The sequence below is a fragment of the Cucumis melo genome, chromosome 10 (genome assembly GCF_025177605.1).
Source record: "Cucumis melo cultivar AY chromosome 10, USDA_Cmelo_AY_1.0, whole genome shotgun sequence".
NCBI lineage: Eukaryota > Viridiplantae > Streptophyta > Magnoliopsida > Cucurbitales > Cucurbitaceae > Cucumis > Cucumis melo.
The window spans coordinates 8,674,023-8,695,397 of NC_066866.1; the positions used below are offsets into that span (position 1 = coordinate 8,674,023).

The window sequence follows — 21,375 nt, forward strand, 5'->3', positions numbered from 1 at the left end:
TTATCGACGCAATTCCCCTCTATCTCCCCACTCATTACTTAATGTGTCAGGAGTTCTCTCACATCTCCCGACTCAATTATTAAGTTGTCGGAAGATAAGGAATCTACTGACGCATCAATTTGTCTGTCGATAGATACCTTAGTTGTTGATACAATCTCTCTCAACTTTGTAAATCGACGTCGGGAGATCGAGAATTTTTTGTAGTGTCAGCTCATTGAAGCTTGTCCACAACTTCCAAGCAAAATTGTGTAAGTACAAGACTTTGCTTAAACTGTCCTATTTTTATCAATATTTTTCCTTATATCTATTTTAGACGTAATTAAAAAAGAAATTAAAAAAGATTCCTAAAAAAGTTAATCTTTATTCTTAACAAAAAGAAACTAAATATATAGAGTTATCCACATAACTTCAACTTTTAAGAAGAGAAAAAAAAAGAGAAACAAATCTGAAGAGGTTGAATAATTAATCCTTTCTCACCTTTTTGATATTGTCTTTTTCTTCTTTTTCTTTTTCTTTTTCCTTTTTTTATTTTTATTTTATTTTTCTGACAAATAATAATAATAATTCATGTCTTTTTCCGAACCATTTCTTGGGAGGTGGGATGCAATAAAAATTATAATTTATTGAAATGCTAATTTTTATGGTTTTAATTTGTTGAAGGACACCAACAATATTAATTTTCTTCTGTTTTGTAACTTATATAACACACAAAGAATATTACCTTTGTGTAACAAAAGGTGGTAGAAAAATGGCGGTTGGAATTGGATCGGTCCAAATTATGCCAAATACTTAATATGAAGACTTTAAAATATTTACCAATATAGCGATTAATCGATTCATAATCTTCCTAATTTTAAATTTATGTTTTGATGTATATATTTCCATTTATTGAAAACAAAGTATAACAACTAACAACACATCATTTAAATTGAAAATTATGAGTGGTAGGTTAAAATAAATCGAAGATTTACTTAAATCATGCTTAACCAACAAGCATGAAGCTCATTGGTCATAAGAGATGTGTGGGTTATCATGACGCTCAAAAGTTGGGCAATGGAGAACATTATATATATACACACAAATTTGAAGAGAAAGATGAGCATGGCCGTCTACTTCCCTTTGGTGAAACAAAGAATTTTGTGAGTTATTTTCTTTTCATTTAATGGAAGCTTTGTACAATTTTCTTGCCTTGAGAGAAGATTTGGGAGAAATCATTTTTTAGCATTCCTAAACTCTTTATTATTCTCTTTGGTTATTTTAATGGATTTGCATCGGTAGTAGAGAATTAGATGTAACTCACACTAGGTGAACCAGTATAAACTGCATGTCATCTCCTTCCCTTAAATTGGATTTATCTTCGTTCTGGTTGCTTGAAAGGTCAGGTTTGTTTATCCATTCTAAAGAGTTACTAATTGTTTATTCCACATAATTTCAAACTCAAATTTGAACTTGAATTATTGGATAATATATATTATCTAAATTTTGTTGATAAATTTAGACTGATATGCTATTATCCACCTCACTAAAAATAGTTTGTATTGAAAATTATCACTAATAGTAGATAGTAGGAATAATAATTAATAACACATTTTTTAAATTGAAAGCTACAGTGCTATTAATAGCTATTAATAGCAATTAATAACAGTTATCAGGTGTTATTATTGATTGAGCACCGAAAATGGTGGCCGGCTTAGTATAGGATTTTTAATCTTTCAATAATTTTTTTTGTACTGTAAATACAATTATTTAATGTTTGTGTTATATATGCTACTCTTTTTTTTTTTGGAACTATTGTATCATTTATGCAATCTGCCTTCATAGATTTGGATATAAATTGAGAATGCTAATATGAATGTTGTTGGATTTACAAAAATAATAATAATTTATTTTAAAAAAAAGTAGGTTAATAATTTATGTTCTATTTTTTTAGATAATAGAGATATCAATTTATCATGTTGAAATAAAATCTATAAAAATATAGAAATATGGATGAAAATATGGATATTGAAAAGAAAAGAAAAAGAAAAGGAAAAAGAGTGGGATGAGAGCAAATATATGTTTAAACTAATTTTCCAATTTGCATATACAGACAAGGAGATTGGTTAACATGACATAATTAGTTTTTTTTAAAAAAATAGTGGATAATTCTAATAAGTAATAATTTTAGAGATAATAATTAAATATATACCAAAATTTAAAAATATTGTAAATATAGAAAAGTGATAAAGTTATAGACTGTTATTTTTAATTATTTTGAATCATCTATAATTGTTGGGTTTAAATTTAATTTAATAGATTGGTTGCTTAATTTAGTAAATTGGTTTTGTAAAAAATGAAAATGAAAAGAAAAATCCACATCAGCATAATAATAAAAATGAATGTTTTAATACCAAATCCACATCCACATCCACGTCATTAATATCATTAATATATATTATAATATTAATTAACTCTATTGTTAATAACAAATTGTTGTGTGTGAACTAATCATATTTCCTCATTTGTTTAGCCAATTAATAGTTGTTTGATCACAAGTTGTTCCTTAAAAACAATACTAGTTTGACCACCATCACCAATTCTTTCAAATTTTAAAACTATCTTCTATTCCATCATTATTTCATTTTTACTTTTATTTTTTAAAACCAAGGTAATCAACCAAAACATTTAGAGGAGTAGGAGCATTCCATAGATTACCCTAAAATAATTTCAATAATAATAGCTACATTCATAGATATTTTTTTATGTATTTAAAATGCCTTCATACTTTATTATATTTTAAAATTTGTATCAATTTAATATTTAAAATTTATTTGTCAAATATTTACCATCCTTGTCGTTTAAATTTACTGTGATTTACTTTCTACACATAAATCTTGTTAGAATATATAAAATATGTGTCAGGAGTAATTCGCCTAGAAGGAGTATTGCCCGAAAAGAAGTACTGCCTAGATTAAACATCTAGACAACCCGTCTGCTAACTCACTGTAACACCCCAAAATTTTCGAGGTAAATTTTATCATTTTATGTAAATTTTTGGGAATTTACAATTTTGGTGTTAATTCTTGGTTGGTTTTGAAGAGGGAAGAAAAAGAAATTGAGGGATATGATTTTTTTTAAATATAATATAGTGTAAATTAATATAATAATAATATAATTTTAATTATATTATTATTATTATTAATTATATTATTATTATTATTATTATTATTATTTAATATATATATAATAATATTTTTTTAAAAGAAACCTAATCGCGCGCGCCCCCCCCTCTCTCCTTCTTCTTCTTCGTCTTCAGCCCTTCACGAAGCCGACTCCGCTGCCATCTCTCCATCCATTTCTCTTCAGCACGCGTCCCGCCTCCGTCCCCCGTCTCCGACTTCATCTCCGTCTCCATCTCTAGGGTTGTCGCCCGTCGTCGTCTCCGTCTCTGCATCGAACAGTTGTCGCGGCCGCCCCCTTTCCGATCTACCTCCTTGTCTCACGCAACCACAGATCTGTCGGCCGTCTCTGTCTCTACCGCAAGTTACGTTCCTTCTTCTGTATGTCGTCCGGTGCAGCACAGAAGATTCGGGCTAAATCGCAGATAGTCGCCGTCGTCGCCGTGTGAGATTTCATCCGTCGTCGCGCGCAGCCAAGACTAGCCGTTCGCGTGTGCGCCGGGTACTTCGACCAAGCCGCGAGCCGCAAATCGAGCCGAACCGCGAGCCAAAAACCGAGCCGAGCCGCGAGTTGAGCCGAGCCGCGAGCCGCAAGCTAAGCCGAGTCGAGCCGCAAGCCGAGTCGAGTAGCAATCCAAGTCGGGCCGAGCTGCTATCCAAGCCGAGCCGAGCCGCGAACTGACCAACCCAAGCCGCGAGTCGAGCCGAGTCGATCACCTCCAAGCCAAGTCGAGCTCCCTGTTCACCGAACCACCTAAGCCTTCTTTCCTCCACTTCGGGTCACGGTGAGTCTTCGGTAAGGATTATTTTGGTGAGTTTCCTATTGTTGCTATAACCGATTCGAGTTTAGATTTTGGAGTAAGACATGGTCCTACCTTTCATTCCTTGAAGGTATTAGGGAGTTCACGCTCAAGTTCTCGGGTTCCGCGGCAGGCTTGATTGGAGATAGCTCTCTTTTACTCGGGTAAGTCAACGGATGTTGCTTAGGACCATTTAAAAATGACTTTTACTAGTGTCATCGTTTAAACCCTTGTGAGTTCGTTTAGGTGGATTCGTTGGGCGTGGACTCGATCAAGGGGCATAACTAAGTGTCAGGTAAGGGATTTCTTACTACTGGACCTCGGATCGAGGCTAGAAATGTAGTAAACCACAGGGGATTATACGTTAGTAACTATACTGAATGAATTGACGCATGTTTGACTAATACATATCACTTATATGCTCTTGTCTGATTAAAGGTAGCGCGACCGCTAGTTGTAGCTTGTGTGCCATCGTGTGTAATGAGTTGTTTACGGATAGACACCGATGCCCGGATGTTCTGTGTATTGTAGTTGTGTTGGTGGGCTACGTTGTGAACTGGAATTGTATGTCGGTGGACTTTAAAGTCTTAATGTTAGATATGTGGTAGTCTATTGTCCGGATATTGGTTATGGAGTTATGTCGTGGAAGGACTAAGAGTCCGATTATGATTTGACTAGTTGATTGGATCTAAAGAATGTTACAATGACGTGTGAATTGGATATGTATATAGCAACTGAGGATGTAGTTGTTTAGACCTATACTGTCTGACTGACGAAGCCTATGACGAAATTGTTAGTATGAACGTTGTCGGAGTGTGACTGTTGTAGACGGTTTAGTATGGACTGAGGGGTAACGGTTAGCTTCATCTATGGGGTAGTGTACCTTACTGATATGTGTATCCTTCGGGATCACTAGACTGATATGTGCGTCCTTCGGGATCACTAGACTGATACGTGCATCCTTCGGGATCACGAGACTGATGTGTGCGTTCTACGGAACCACTAGACTGTTTATGTAGGGTACCCCTAAATAGGAAGTTAAGTGTTATTCCCTAACGGGCCCAGTAGTGGGTCCCTTACTGGGTATATCTTATACTCACCCTTTTTCCTCTTTATCTTTTCAGGTAAGGGTACAGTGAGGGGCAGACCGACGAGGGGCAAGAAGGATGCGTGAAGGCCATATGGACGCGTCTGGTTTTCTTTATGCTTCCGCTAATGTATTTTGTTGCTCGTTATTTTCATTGTCGGATCGAGTCATGGTTAGAATATTTGGTTTGTGGTTTTGTTGTTTGATGAGTTGAGCATTGTATTTTGGAACTCTCGTGAATGTGATTTAAAATAGGGTCCGAAACTGCTTTTATGATATTTTGAAATGTTTTTAATGAATCGTAACCGGTCTTTTATAAGCTTGTGTGTTTTATGGTCGAGTCTTGGTACTGCGTAGTGACCTCAGCTTAGTCCGGAAAGTTGGGTCGTTACACTCGCTTTGTAACTCGCTTGGTAGAATTAGTATCTCGTCTGAATAGAATGCCTTCAAAACGTCTTCACTACGTAGCTTGCCTACTTGTCAAATCTCTGAATGATCAACTCACATATTGATCAAAGTCTCCTGATCAAAATGCCTACTGCAAAATAATAACAAGTTAGGGAAAGAAGTCTGAGTCGCAGATCTCGCTTTTCTTAAGACATGTCGCGACTCTGCTCCTTTATGTAAACAGATTTGTATCCCCTCGTTGTCCCCAAGATAAAACAGCTTGTTTTTCAATCAGAATTGCATAGAAACTGATGGGAATACCAACACTCAAATAGACACTTTGATTTGCTCGAAAATCTCATAGAAAGATATTATAACAAAAAATTTCTTGTTTTTCTCATTATGAAAATGAAGAAAAAAAGTGTTTATATAGTGGAGGAGAATGAAAGAGATGTTAGAGTTTTAATTATAGAAACATTTGTAATTAAGGGAGAATAACATTGGAAATAAATATAAAACGGAATTAAAATGTAATTATTGAATTAAAGATATAAATAATATCATTATTACATCTCATCTCGCCTATGACGGTGGCACATCCATGAAACTTATAGCAAATTGTTTAACCATATTACCTACGATGGTAGATTGCATGTGGCGATTAGCAAATCTAATCGCCTAGTCATCTCTCCTTGGATGGCAACTTGCAACTTATTTGCTTTTCTTCTCTCTTTTCCAAACTCATAGTGGGATGAATATTTTGTAAGAATGACATCCTTAAAAATTTTCATCAACAATATGTTTATAATGTCTCTAGTTTGATACTTGCTTTTGTAGGTTTTATTCAAGTTTTAAGTTAGAGATATTTACATATCAAAAGTTTGAAGTATAATTCAATGAAAATAAATGCTTAGAGGTCGTTCGGCCCAAGGATATTAACTATCGGGTTGGGTTATGGTAACCCAACCCTTGTTTGGGGAAGGGTCAACATAATCGTAGTTTTAGGGTTATCATAACCCCTCTTTCCTCTCTCATTTTTCCTAAACCCTTTTCAACTCCTCATAACCATGCCTCTTCAACTTCCCATGGTTTTATTATTTCATTTTTTTAAAGATAAGTGCTATTTTTTTTACTTAATTTTAACGATCTTAAAAAGAATATTGTTTTTTAATTTATTTTATATACGAAATTAATTTTATTTAAGTACTAATTATGATTGGTTCACCCATTTAGTCCTCATATTTAACTTTTTTTTATTCTTTTAAATTTTATTATTTCATGTTTTTTATTTGTTTTTCATCTTTTCAAATATTTTATTTTAAAACTAATTTATCTATATCTAAACAATTTTGATAAATTTAATATAATTGAATTTCTAAAAAATGAATTTTATTAAATTTATAAAAAAATAAAAACAAAATCAAATCAGACGATTTAATATGAAATTAGATTACTTTTGAATCCTTAAACAACCTAAAAAAATTGTATAATAAATATTTTAAAAGTATTTAAACTGTAACACCCTAATTTTAGAGGTGAGTTTTAATTTTTTTTATGTTAATTTTTTTGGAATCTAAAATTTTTGGGTGTTAAATTTATTTGGCTTAGAAGAGAAAAAAAAAGAAGAAGAAAAATGGAGGTATAAGTTTTTTTTTTTATAATATAATATGATATAAAATAATATAATAATAATATAACATAAATTATATTATTATTATTATTAATTATATTATTATTATTATTATTAATTATATTATTATTATTATTATTAATTTAAATATATATTTTTTTTTCAAAACCCTAAAACCCGCACGCCGCACCCCCCGTGTCTTCTTATTTTTTTTTCTCACCTTCATTCTTCTCCCGATAGTCGACGACACCGCCCCCTTCACCCATTTCTCTTCCGTTCACACGCACAACTGTTTCCGTCTCCATCTCCGTCTCTGTGGTAGTCTCTCCGTCTTCGTCGTCGTCGGCTTCACAACGTCGACGTGCAGTCACGCGGCAGCCCATCTCACATTTTCTCTCCTTCTCGCGCCGCCCGCAGGTCTGTCGCCCGCCTCTGCCTCAACCGTACGTTGCATTCCCTCCTCCATACGCTGCCCGTCGCAGCCTAGAGGTCGTCATGCGTCCCTCTTCGATCGTCGTCGCATGAAGCAGGAAACTAACCGTTCGCGTGTGCGCCGGTTACAAGCGAGCGAGCCGAGCCGCGAGCCGAGCTGCGATCCAAACCAAGCCGAGCGGCGGTCCAAGCCGAGCCGAGCTGCGAACCAAGTCGAGCCACGAATCCAAGCCGAGCCGTGAGCCGAACCAAGCCAAGTCGAGCCGCGAGCCGAAAGCTGAGCCGAGCCGAGTCGCGAGTCGAGAACTGAGTCGAGGCTTGAGCCGAGCTGCGAGCCGAGCTGTGAGTCGAGCCAAGCCGAGCTAAGCCATTTTTCCAAGCCAAACTCTCAGTTCACCGAGCCGCGTAGGCCGTTCTATCCGTGCTGAGTCCCTGTGAGTTTTGGTAAGGACAATGTGAGGAAGTTCTCACGTTTTCATCAGTCAATGTGAGTTTAAATGTCGGATTAAAATGTTGAACTGATTTGTTGGGTTAACTGTTGATCCCCTGAAGGTGTTAGCAAGGTGACGCTTAGGTTCTCGGGTGTTACGGCAAGTGTAGTTGGAACCAACTCTCCTCTATTTGGGTAAGCCGGTAGAAGTGCTTTGGAACGTTTTGTAATGTGGATTTTTCGGTGTTGTCATTGTTAAACCCTTATGTTTGTGTTTAGGCAGATTCGTTTGGGCGTCAAATTAAACAAGGATTTTAGCTATAGTTCAGGTAAGGGCTTTCTTACTACTGGACCTCAAACTGAGATTGGAAACGTAGTAACCCACATGGGAATTATACGATAGTAACTGTATTAAATTGATTTACGCATGTTTGACTAGTACATATCACTTATATGCTCTTGACTGATTAAAGGTAACGTGACCGTTAGTTGTAGCCTATGTACTATTATATATGTAATGAGTTGTTTTGTTGATGGGTACTGATGGCCTGATGTTCTGTGTATTGTGGTTATGTTGATGGATTGTGCTGTCAATTGGAATAGTAATGCCGATGGATTATGAAAATCTTAATGTTATATAAAGTTGAAGTCTGTTATCAAGATACTGGTTATGAATTATGTCGTGGAGGTACCAAGGGTTTGGAAATCTCTTGGGTAGATTGTGTATACGCGGTTGAGCGATGCTGTAAACTGAATACGACTGTTATGCCTAATATGGACGTTATGCATAAAATAGATTACCTGTAGATGTGCTAGGGTTTGAATTGAGACGAAGTACCTTCAGGGGGATTTACAAAGTGGTGATTTGACTATTAGACTGAATTTAGGGAATGTCACGATGAAGTGTGGGTTGGACATACATATAGTGACCGAGGAGACTGTTGATTAAACTTAAACTGTCGGACTGGTTAAGCTTATAAACTGAAACGTTATCTTGAATGTTATTGTGATGTGACTGTTGTAGACGGTGTAGTATGGACTGAGGGGTAATAGTTAGTTTTATCTATGGGGTACGTATCTTATAGGCACGGTATCCTTCGGGATCACGAGACTGATATATGCATCCTTTAGGATCACTAGACTGATATATGCATCCTTCAAGATCACGAGACTGCTATGTGTATCCTTCGGGATCATGAAACTGATATGTGCATCTTTCGAGATCACTAGACTGATATGTGCATCCTTCGGGATCACTAGACTGATATTTGCATCCGACGGGATCACTAGACTGATTGATGTGTGCGTTCTATGGAACCACTAGACTGTTTACGTAGGGTACCCCTTAATAGGAAGCTAACTGTTATCACCCTAACGGGCCCAGTAGTGGGTCCCTTACTGAGTATATTTAATACTCACCCTTTTTCTATTTAACTTTTCAGGTAAGGGTATGGCGAGAGGCAGACCGGCGAGGGGCAAGAAGGATGCGTGAAGGCCATATGGACGCGTCTGGTTTTCTTTATGCTTCCGCTGATGTATTTTGTTACTTGTTATTTTTTTTATTGTCAGATCGAGTCATGGTTAGAACATTTGATTGGTGGTTTTGTGTTTTGATGATTTGAGCACAATATTTTGGAACTCTTGGGAACGTGATTTAAAATAGGGCCCGAAATTGCTTTTGTGATATTTTAAACGTTTTAATGAATCGTAACCGGTCTTTTGTGAGCTTGTGTGTTTTACTGTCGAGTCTTAGTACTACGTAGTGACCTCAGCTTAGTCCGGAAAGTTGGGTCGTTACATAAACTTTAAATGTATAAGACATTTCTTAAAAAAATTCAATTTAATGATGAGATTTGATTTAAGATTTATTTCAATTAAATTTTGAATATAAAATTTTTACCAAATTATGCTTATACTTACAAAACGTAGTCTTTTCTCTTTCTTCTTCCTTATTTTTATATTTTCATCAATTCATTATAATTTTTATTTTAAAAGGAAAAACATTAATTTATTCAATAATAAAAAGTTAAAAATTTCATGTCGTTTTTAAAGAAATTAAGGCAAATTGTTTTATGAAAACTAGGACGATTTATTAAATTAAATATATAAAATTCGAGTACTGAATTTAGAATATGCGGATTTATCCGGAGGACTATCCATATTAACCTACGGACCACAAACTAGAAGTTTTCACATGTGGAACCCTTGTCTTGGAATAAATAGAAAAAAATGGATTGGCTTTCCCTTAGCCCTTGAGGTCTGAGGTCTAAGCCTTGGATCGGGGAAGTTATGCTCTTTCATGAGATGTTTCGTCGAGCGTCCTCTTTAGTTTCATTCTAGTGACTTTCTTTTTCTCAAATTAGGAAGGAAGGCCGCCCACACGGGTCATAGGGAGGGAAGCCGCCACCACTCTTTAGTAGGCTCTTTCCCTTGTTTAGTTTTGAGGAAGGAAGGCCGCGCCCCAATCCCACGGGCCATTCCCTTTTATGATACTCAGCCGGGCAAAACCAATAAAATAAAGAAACAAATTGATTCGCCGAACAAGAGGTCTGGAGGACCCGTGCGGAGGACTCATGAATTAATATGTTCGAGAGCTGTAAAGAGAGAAAGAAAAGAAGAAAGAAGAAGAATTCTTAGGAATATTCTTTTGATTTCAGAAAGCCCATGACTTCCGTGTACCACTAGAACAAGATAAGGATGCCTTGGATCGAAGGATTCCTGAATATATTCTTTAATTGGATCATACATAACAATTATGAAAACTAAGACGATTTCATAAATTAAATATAAAAAATTTGTGAATTGGAGTTAAAATATGAATTTAGAAAAAATTATTAATTTATTCGCACGTAATAATTACGTAAAAAAGGTTGAAAATGGACGTCGTATTTAAAGAAATCACTAGAAATTGTTTTACGAAAATAAGCCATTTTGGGAAATCAAATATCCGAAATTTGTATATTGGATTTAGAATAAATTTTAAAAAAAAATTAATAATTTATTCGCATGTAAAGATCACAAAAAATGTTGTAAATGGACGTCACATTTAAGGAAATTACTGAAAATTATTTTACGAAAATATGACAATTTGGTAAATTAAACATACGAAGGTTGTGTATTGGATTTAGAATATGAATCTTAAATAAATGTATAAAAAAAATAAATTTCATAACGATACCTACTTACCTTTCCCCTAAACATATTTTATTATAATCGTCATAACCTTTCTCCAAACATATCTTATCATAATGTAATCATAACATTACTTACATAATTCTGCCACCAAATACATACTATCATAACACATCTAACAATTAATGTTATAATAACATTTTTAAATAGTGCTAAATATATCAATTTTTGTCAAAAGAAAAAAGATTAAAATTTTTCTCATCATGAGTTTGAAACATGGTTTTGTTGGAAATTTTATTTTCACCTTTTCCTTTGAGTGTTTTTTTTAACGAAAACTACTTTTTGTTGTTTTTGTTTTTATTGTCTTTCATTCTTGTTTAATATTAAAAAAATTATCATTTTTGTCTTCTTTTCTTTTTCTTTCCTTTCATTTTCATTATATTTCCAATTTCAAAGTTATCGTTCTTTAGTCATAGTTGTTTTGACTTTCCTTCTTTTTAATGTTTTATAATTTTTTAATTGGAATTGTTTTATCATGATGCATATGTTATGAACAGTTTGTAGTCACCAAAGTGGCCAAATTGATAAATCTTTAGACATCAAATTAATGTTGATTCAATTACTCATGTTCATTTGATGCTGATGAATGAGATGATATTACGAAACATTAATAATTTGTCATGAGTGTATTGATTTTTATTATTATAAAATATTTAATTTGTCCAAAGGTAATTAATAGTTTTATAATTTTGAATCTTATTGTGGTTAATTGAAGTGTTTGGTTAGATAAGTTCAATGTATAAGTTAATGATTATTTAATATTATCTGAATCTATATTGTATCTTTATGTTTATTTCTCAAAGCAATAATATATAAGCATATCTATTTTGTAATTGCATCATCTGCTCCCATTTCTATTCATTTGCATGCTACATCTATAACCAAGTATAATGGACTCAATTTCTCTAATTGGTGCAAACAAATTTGATTCCATCCTAGAGTTTTGGATCTTGATTATCTGGCACTCTTAAGTGTGAAACCTGCTGCACTTACTTCAGTTGCTAGCAGTGATGAGAATATATCTTTTTATAATGCTTGGAAAAGATCAAATAGATTGAGCCTAATGTTTATGCGAATGATTGTAGTAAACAATATCAATTCACTACAAGAGAGGGGGCACTCTCGACGCACAACGACATCGGAAGAAGCTAAAAAAACGCCGAGATACCTTTTTCCGACGTCGTTTACTGCGTTGGGATGAACGTCGGAAGAAACGTGTCGAGACATGAATTCCCGATGCATGACCAATACGGCGTCGGGAATACCTCTCCTGAAGTCTCTTATGTCGACGCTTTATTGAGTCGGGAATACCCTCTTCCAACGTCTCTTATGCCAACGCTTGCAATTGCGTCGAAAATTCCTTCTCCCGAAGTTTTCTTATCCGACGTCGAACACGCATCGGGAGAACTATTCTGACGTGTCGTGCATCCTATTTCCGACATTACGTTGCGTCGGAAATTCATTTTTATATGTAATTTTAAAAAAATATATGTAATTTTAATTTTTTTTCTAAAATTTTTTTGCTTAAACAAGTTCTTTATTTTTATGAAATAATGACACTCGTTTTGGATTAAATTAAAGAAAATTCAATATAAATTAATAAATTACGAAATATTCATAATTTAGAAAACATAATAGCGTAATAATAAAAAAAATCGAGTATTCATAATACAAAAAAGCGCAAACAAAGTCATATGTCTCCTAACGAGGCTAGTACGCGCTATTTTACATCACGGGTCCTACAATGATACAAAAGTAATTAAGTTTAGTACATATATCCATAGCATCACTGTATACTATCATTGCAAAAACATAAGAATAATGGAAACATATAGACATACTGCAAAACTAAGGATCATGTGGTGGTCTTGCTGTGCTCGAGTCATGTCCTATATCAGCGCTTGGAAATTTCTATCTTGCAATATTTAATCCATTCCAGAGCTTGATCAAGTTTAGCTTCTATTTGAATCTCTCTTTCTGTGGCCGATTGAGAACATGACGTCGTGGAACTGCTCGAACTCGTTGTCTTGTGGGCCTTCGACTTGGGTCCCCAACCAAGACCTTTTGAGTAGCCTGATCGTCTACCCAATACCTGATCATATATCTCATCCCTAGAGAGTGGCTGATTACCCTCTGAGGTAGGCTGGGACTGGAGCTCCAGTATTTGATTTTGCAACAAATTTAAAAACTAAGTTAGGTAACGCAAAAATATATAATGAAAGAGGATAATGAATAAGGACATAAGAGTTGGTTCGATAACTTACATGCGCATCCTCTGTAGCCTGCAAGACGAACGTCCCGACTCGAACGTGTGTTTCCCGAAACAACTCCACACGGTTGACCGACTTCCTTTTTTTTTTTCAGCGAGCTCGTGCAACCTTGTTCGTCCATGATTGCTCCTATATGAAAACAATAATATTGTTTATTTCTTATACATATTAAAAGTTGAAATCATAATTAAGCATGACAAATACCTAGAATGCACGGCTCATGTAGTGGTCGCAGAGGAAGTGCCAATCCTCATGACGTCCAACCAATATGTTTGATGGGTTAGCATGAGCCTCCTCAGGGTCGCTGTACTTTTTAAAGTATCTGTAACAGTCATCCGGAAACTCCTTGAAGGTGGTAAGCATTTAATGCTCAACAAACCTATTCATTGCTTGATCATTGAAATCAAGCACAAAAAACCGCTACACATTACAAAAATAACACATTAGATTAGTTAACTTAGATATATTTCAAATGAAATCATAAATATGTAGTGGACATAATTACCTGGAGGTCGCCCTTGACGACCTCAATATATTCTCTGCCAATGTCCGTCACTTAAGGCAGCGGACGGGAAATGTCTTTCGCACGCACACGCCTATCACCTGGCTGAATCGAATGGCATATGGGGAAATAGGCTTCTCTGCTCTAAGGGTGATCTTCATCGGAATGCGCCCATTGACAGCAACGTGGCGCTCCAACTTTAAGAGTCGAGACTACACACGTCTTCTAAGAGTTGGAGTCGCAAGTGGATGAAAAGACGACCCTACTCAATAAATTATAATAACATTTAATGTTAGAGAAAAAATATGAAATAATCCTAAGTTAAAATGAAGGAAATTCTAAGACTTACCCGTATAGTCACCCATGGATGACGACCCTCCAGCAAGGTTATCTAGATTGTCTTAAATCTCGATGAACATAGCGTCTGTCTCTAGAAAATTATTACTTGTGTATGACATAATGCCGTAGACATCAAAAACAAACATTCAGTAAGCAAATACGAACACATAGCTACAATCAAATATATAAAATACATAAATATGTGGATATGTGGGTTATAGATCATTATAATTTGTCGTCGTCACTTGCATGTGACCAGTGTTTATCCACATCGTCGATGAAATCGTCAGTGACATGACGCACAATCGGTCTTTCAACGATTGTGGGATCAACGTTAGTCTTGCACAGAATGTCATCCTCGATGTGGTCATCCACTTGGTGGCTTATAACGATTTTTAGTACATTAATGTGGTCGTTCTCAACATCCTCTACTTCTAGCACGTCCCATATACACTTATTATGGACAACTTACATTTCCAATTGCTACCATTTTTGGGGTCATCTACGTAAAAAACTTGATGTGCTTGAGTCGCAAAAATTACAGGTTCCTCCACATACCAAAAATGGGATGTGTTGACAGATTTATACTCTAGTGCAACGTGTGTTCTTTGACTTTTGTTTAGGTTGGTGTCATACTAACAACACTTTTAAATAGCCATACATTTCTTCCCAAAGGATATTGTACGTGCAACACTTCGTTCATAACACCGTAGAAATTATTGTTGCCACTTCCACTTGCATTGCTTTCACCAATTACCATTACTCCACTATTTTGAGTAGTACGTCGAGAATCAATTTTAGACGTGTGAAATCTCAGACCAATCACAATGCATCCATTGTAACAACGAACGTCAAATGATGGTCCCATCGCAAGTGAGAAGAAATCGCCAGATAGATTTGCAGACTCACGCAATTCTAACATCTGAAATGATTGTCACAATGATTATAGACATCTCTCGTACTTAAATACGTTAGTGCTAATATGTCACACTAAAACTTGCTATATACCTGTGCTCGAAACCATTCAGAAAATGTCCGTTCATGTCTTTTACACAAATTCATAGCATTTTGAGCATGTCGACGTATTAGCCTCAAATGTTTCCTAATGGGGATGGGGATGAGTTTAATTTCTATAAGAACAATGTATAACAAACAAGAATTACGAAGATGAGGAATGCTTACTTGTGATACTTTGATGTTTCGTCTACATTGTTAAGTATGTACCAATGGAAGAGTTGTTTCTCTTCCTATGATATAACACGAACACTTGACGCACCTAGAGGTCGTACTTTCTGCTTGAAAATTTTAAAGTCACCAATTACCTCGTCCTCTATAATGGTATCATCATTTCGTCCATCTCTTATGAATCGAGTTTCTATACCACTTAAGTAACATGAACAAAAGGTGCTTGATTCATTCATGACATACGCTTCTACAATTGACCCTTCAAGACATGCTTTGTTTCTAACATACTGTTTTAACGTACGTAGACTTCTTTCAATCGGATACATCCAACTGTAACAAATTGAACCAGTAAGTTTTGTTTCATATGGTAAGTGAACAGCTAAGTGTACTATAACACTAAAGAAGGCAGGTAAAAATATTCTTTCCAACTTACAAAGTATGATTATGATATCTGCTTCCAATCTATCTAAATCACTTACTCTTATCATTCTGGCGCACAAGTCACGAAAAAAAATTACTTAATTCTGTAAGTGTACACGCTTTTTGGTAAGAATGCTTGAATACCAATGGATAGTAGTCGATGTAATAAAACATGACAATTGTGTTTTTTGAGTCCTGATATTTTCCCCTCTTTTCGTGCACACATCTCAATATATTGGAAACAAATCCATCGGAAAACTTAACTGATTTCAGGAACTTGCAAAACTCAACCGATTCACTGTTAGTCAACGTGTAGCTCGCGTGTGGCTTCACCAATCGATTACCAACTTCTACAAGGTGTAAATCCTTTCTTATCTTCAGATCTTGTAGGTCCAACCGAGCATCCGTGGTATCCTTGGCTTTTCCTTCGATGTTCAACAACGTACCAACCAAATTGTCACAAACATTCTTCTCAATGTGCATTATGTCAAGTTTGTGACGTAACAGTAGTCTCGACCAGTAAGGAAGTTCGAAAAAAATACTTCTCTTCGTCCAATTAAGAGCTCTCTTTCTTTTCTTATCCTGTATTGAAGGATGTTTACTCATAACTGAAAACGCCAACTGATCGAGTTGTTCTAATATTTCATGCACATTGATCACCACTAGAGGAGCCATACGCTTTACCTTTCCATCGTGTAGCCTACTTCTACGCCACACATGGTTCTATGGAAGATAACGTCTATGTCCCATGAAAGATATTCTACCTGGTATCCCGAAGGACGATTTATCACCTATGCATATAGGACATGCCTGATACCTCTTTGTACTCCACCCTGATAGGTCACCATACGCCGAGAAGTCATTAATCGTTTCCACAACAAGGCTGCATTTAACTAAGAGAATTGACCTGGAAGAAAGTCATATGTACGCACCCCAAAAGTCCATAACTCTTTCAATTCCTCAATCAATGGATGGAGATACACGACTTCGAGAATGGTCCTTATTCCTGATGCCGTCCCTGACGCAAAGGTAAAGCATCAGGGATACATGCTCGCTGGAATTAATTCGTCGTAAATTACGATGGGACTTTCCCGACGCACGAAAAAGGCACCAGGAATGAGCCTTATTCACGACACCAGCCCCGACGCATACACCATAGCGTTGGGGATACATGCCCACCATAATTAATTCGTACTTAATTACAACGAGGCTTTCCTGACGCACCATATTAGCATCAGAAATGGTCCTTATTCTTGATGTCGTTCCCGATGCCTAGGATAGTGCATCAAAAAAAGCTTTTGTTCTCTACATCTAACGCTTAGCGTCGGAAGACCGAGCTATTCCCGACAATTTTTCTATCGACGTCTTTCTCTGCGTCGGGAGAACCCCGATTTCTTGTAGTGAGTCTGCAATTACAATATCGAAAATGCCAAGGTTTTTATAAAATTTATGGAAAATTTGATGAGAAAACACATTGTTTTGACCCATTTGCTAAATTTCTAGAATGTCATGGTATATGTGCTCAATACACAATACTAGGAACACCACAACAAAATGATGTTGCAAAGAGATGTGTACATTTATGGATGTTAATTAATTTGTCTTTACCTTGTCCTTGTGGATGTATGCATTAAGAACCGCTCAATATTTATTAAATATGGTTCCTAGTAAGTCAATTCTAAAGACATCTTTGAATTGTGGATAGGAAGGAAATCTAGTTTAAGGCACCTACATGTTTGGGGTTGTCAAGCGGAAGTAAGAATCTAAATCCACACGAAAAGAAACTGGATTCAAGAACAACAAGTGGTTTCTTCATTGGTTATATAGACAAATCAAAAGGGTATAAATTTTATTGTCCTAACCACAGTATGAGAATAGTTGAAACTGGAAATGTAAGGTTCATTGAGAATGACATGATTAGTGGGAGTTTGGAACCACATAAAATAGAAACTCAAGAAGTTTGGGTGGAAATTCCTTTATCTATAACTTCTTCTCAGTTGTTCTTGTAGTTGTCGACTCTATTAACAATCCACAAGAACAACAAATTAATAGAAAAACACCACATAATAATGTTATAACAAATAAACCTGTAACTGAGGGATCACAATAAATAGAGCTAAGAAGATCTTTAAGATCAAGATCAGCTATTTCTGATGACTATGTAGTTTATCTGTATGAGTGAGAATTTGACTTAAGCACTGATAATGATCCGGTTTTGTTTTCATAAGCCATTGAAAAAAAAATGATTCTGTTAAATGGTTAGATGCCATAAAAGAAGAGTTAAAATCAATTAATGATAATGAAGTGCAGAACCTTGTAGAATTGCTTAAAGGAAAGTAAAAGAGTTCGGTGTAAATGGGTCTTTAAGACCAAACTTGACTCAGATGGCAATATCAAATGACACAAGGCTAGACTTGTTGCCAGAGGTTATACTTAGAAAGATGACATTGACCACAAAGAGACATTTTCTCCTATCTCGAAAAAGGACTCATTAAGAATTATTATAGCTTTAGTAGCTCATTATGATTTAGAACTTCATCAAATTGATGTGAAAACTACCTTTCTAAATGAGAATTTAGATGAAGAGATGTTCATGGATCAATCAGAAGGTTTTATGGTTGAAGGAAAGGAACATATGATGTGTAAATTAAAGAGGTCAATATATGGATTTAAACAAACTTCTAGACAATGGTATCTTAAGTACAATGATACCATCACATCTTTTGGTTTTAAATAAAACATTGTTGATAGATGTATATACCTAAGAATCAGTGGGAGTAAGTTTAATTATAATCCTTGGTCTATATGCTTACTTACAAGAGATCTATTAGGTGATTGGATTTTTGGATTCAGATTTTGTCGGATGTGTGGATACACGAAAATCCACTTTTTGGCATATGTTCCTATTAGGTGAAGAGACAATTTCATGAAAAAGTGCGAAGCAGTGTATTATTGTTGCATCCACTATAAAGGTTGAATTTGTAGCATGCTTTGAGGCTACAATTCATGTTTTATGGCTGCAGAACTTTATCTCAGGACTTGGAATTTTCGATAGTATTACCAAGTCACTGAGAACTTATTGTGATAATTTTGCAGCAGTTTTCTTCTGAATGAAAAATGACAAGTATTCTAAAGGTGCTAAACGTATGGAATTAAAATACTTTGTTGTTAAAGAAGAAGTTCAGAAACAAAGAGTGTTAATCAAACACATTAGCACTAAACTTATGATTGCATATCTACTAACTAAAGGATTGCTACCATAGACATTCAACTATCATGTTAAACATGTGGGCATTAGTAGATACCATTATTGAAATCAAGATTATGCTATTTGACACTTTAAGCTCATTTATTTATTGTTTCTGATTTTATCTTATGGTTCTGTTATTATGATTAGTATATACATAAATGAATTATGTAAACCAAACAGGAAAGACACTTATTGTTGGACCATTATTAATTATCTTTATTATAGATCATGTTAATAGAAGAACTATTTCAGTGATACATGGAAGGGAGTATGTTAATGCAATGATGTATGACCCCCATGATTCTTTAGTAGTTTCTTTGACTTGACATGATATGTTATGAAGTTTAATTTTGCGCATTATGTTTATGAACGTATATGGTAAATAATGTCAATGGGACAAGTGGGAGAATGTTAGATTTATTTTAAATATAATATTATTATTAATGTGGTCCAATTGCATTATATGCTACTTATCTCTTTAGGGCCTATTATTTTATTAGGTCCATTAGGTTAAAAGATAATGTCCTAGTTAAACACCATGATGGGTGGTGTTTATAAATAGAATCTTAGGGATTGGTCATCTCACTATTATTAAATAGTTTATTCTTCCCATCAAGAAACCTAAATTAAGTCCAAAAGGAAGGTAAATGAGAGAAACACAATTCCTCAAGAAGATTATTCATGGATTAAGGTATGTTGTTATTTCACTAAATTCAATTTGTAAAATTATCTAGTTCAAAGTTCTTGGCAATTATTGTTATATACAATGTTAAGATTTTATTGTATAATCATGAAACTAAAGTTTACATTAAGTTCATTTCCTTCTTTCTCTAGTTGCTTTGTTGGTGTTTATCATTATGGTTTTTTTTGGCTCAATATTATTGTGGCATTCAAATTTTTTACTTTTTAAATCAATAGTAGATGACTTATAATTGCTTAGGTAAACTAACACAAATGCAAATATACATCTCTTAACTATATACAATTATGCTAAAGTTAAACATTTTGTATGGAAAGTAGTGATTTGTGCACTATGATTACGATAAAACAGCTCACGATGATTATGTGTTGGCTCATTGTGATTAATTTTCAAGTTGCAATATCTAAGATGTTAGAAACTTTATCACTCCCGTAACCCCCAAAAAATAAGGTAATTTTAATTTTAATTATCTTAAATTTAATTTTAACCATGTTGAAATTATTTTGGGTATTATTTGAATTAATTGTTGAAATTATTTGACTTTGTAGAAATTAGAATTTATTAGATATTTTTGGGAAAACATTTAACTAATTATTTGAAGTTTGGAACTCTTGGTGGAAAGATTCGATTTAAGTGAATATTTTTGGTTGATTTTTATGGTTGAAGTTTAGAGAATTTTGGATAATTATATATGTGGATATATAATTAATTTGATTAGCAAAATTCTTCTCTGTCAGCCTAAGATATACTAAACAGCAAGAGTTTTTAAACCTAGAGCAAGGCGATATAACTGTGGAGTAGTACGTTGTAGAGTTTGATATGCTATCATGTTTTGCTCTTGAGGTAGTAGCGAATGAGGATGCGAAGACTGAAAAGTTCGTTAGCAGTCTCAGATTAGACCTTTAGGGTTTCGTTCAAGCCTACAAACCAACCACCCACGCTGATGCACTGCACGTGGCAATGGATATGAATTTACATGAGAGAGCTGATCCATCCAAGGCTGTAGCGAAAGGGTCAACCCCAGGTCAGAAGAGGAAGCTGAGTTGCAGTCTACTATAATGCCACAGAGGAATCTGAGGTCAAGTGGTATTTTTCAACGACATCATCAGGAGATTGCTGCAACAAGGAATATCTTGAAAGAACTACCTACCTGTCGTAGCTTTGGGTGGTCTCACGGAGGACATTGCTTAATAGGAAGTGGAGTTTGTTATAAGTGCAAGCAACCAGAGCATATAGCTGACTTTTGTCCTCAGAAACTATTTAGGGCTACCTCGAACTAGACTTCTACTTCCCAGCAGGGAAAAGTATTTGCCACTACTCATTAGGAGCCCGAGCAAGCTGGTTCTGTAGTGATAGGTACGCTCCCAATCTTGAAAACTTCGCATTTATGTTGTTTGACTATGGGTCTTCTCATTCTTTCATATCCTTAGTATTTGTTCAGCATATGTGTTTAGAAGTAGAACCATTGAGTAGTATATTATCTATTTCTATTCCATCTGCAGAAGTTATGTTATCCAAAGAAAAGATAAGGGCATGTCAAATAGAGGTAGCAAACCATGTGTTAGATGTAACTTTGCTAGTTTTAGACATGCG

The 21,375-nt window shown here is 35.0% G+C and overlaps 1 long non-coding RNA gene across 2 annotated transcripts; it reads left to right on the plus strand.

The window, feature by feature from the left end:
• Positions 1-1,088: 1,088 nt before the first annotated feature.
• Positions 1,089-5,364, plus strand: LOC103501423 (uncharacterized). Of its 2 annotated transcripts, none has more exons than XR_007823863.1 (6): positions 1,089-1,139; positions 2,902-3,006; positions 3,296-3,954; positions 4,050-4,122; positions 4,205-4,253; positions 5,083-5,364. It is a non-coding gene; the product is annotated as an uncharacterized LOC103501423 (long non-coding RNA). The 2 variants fall into 2 exon arrangements; XR_007823862.1 differs by having other exon boundaries at positions 3,296-3,943.
• The last annotated feature ends 16,011 nt before the right edge of the window (positions 5,365-21,375 follow it).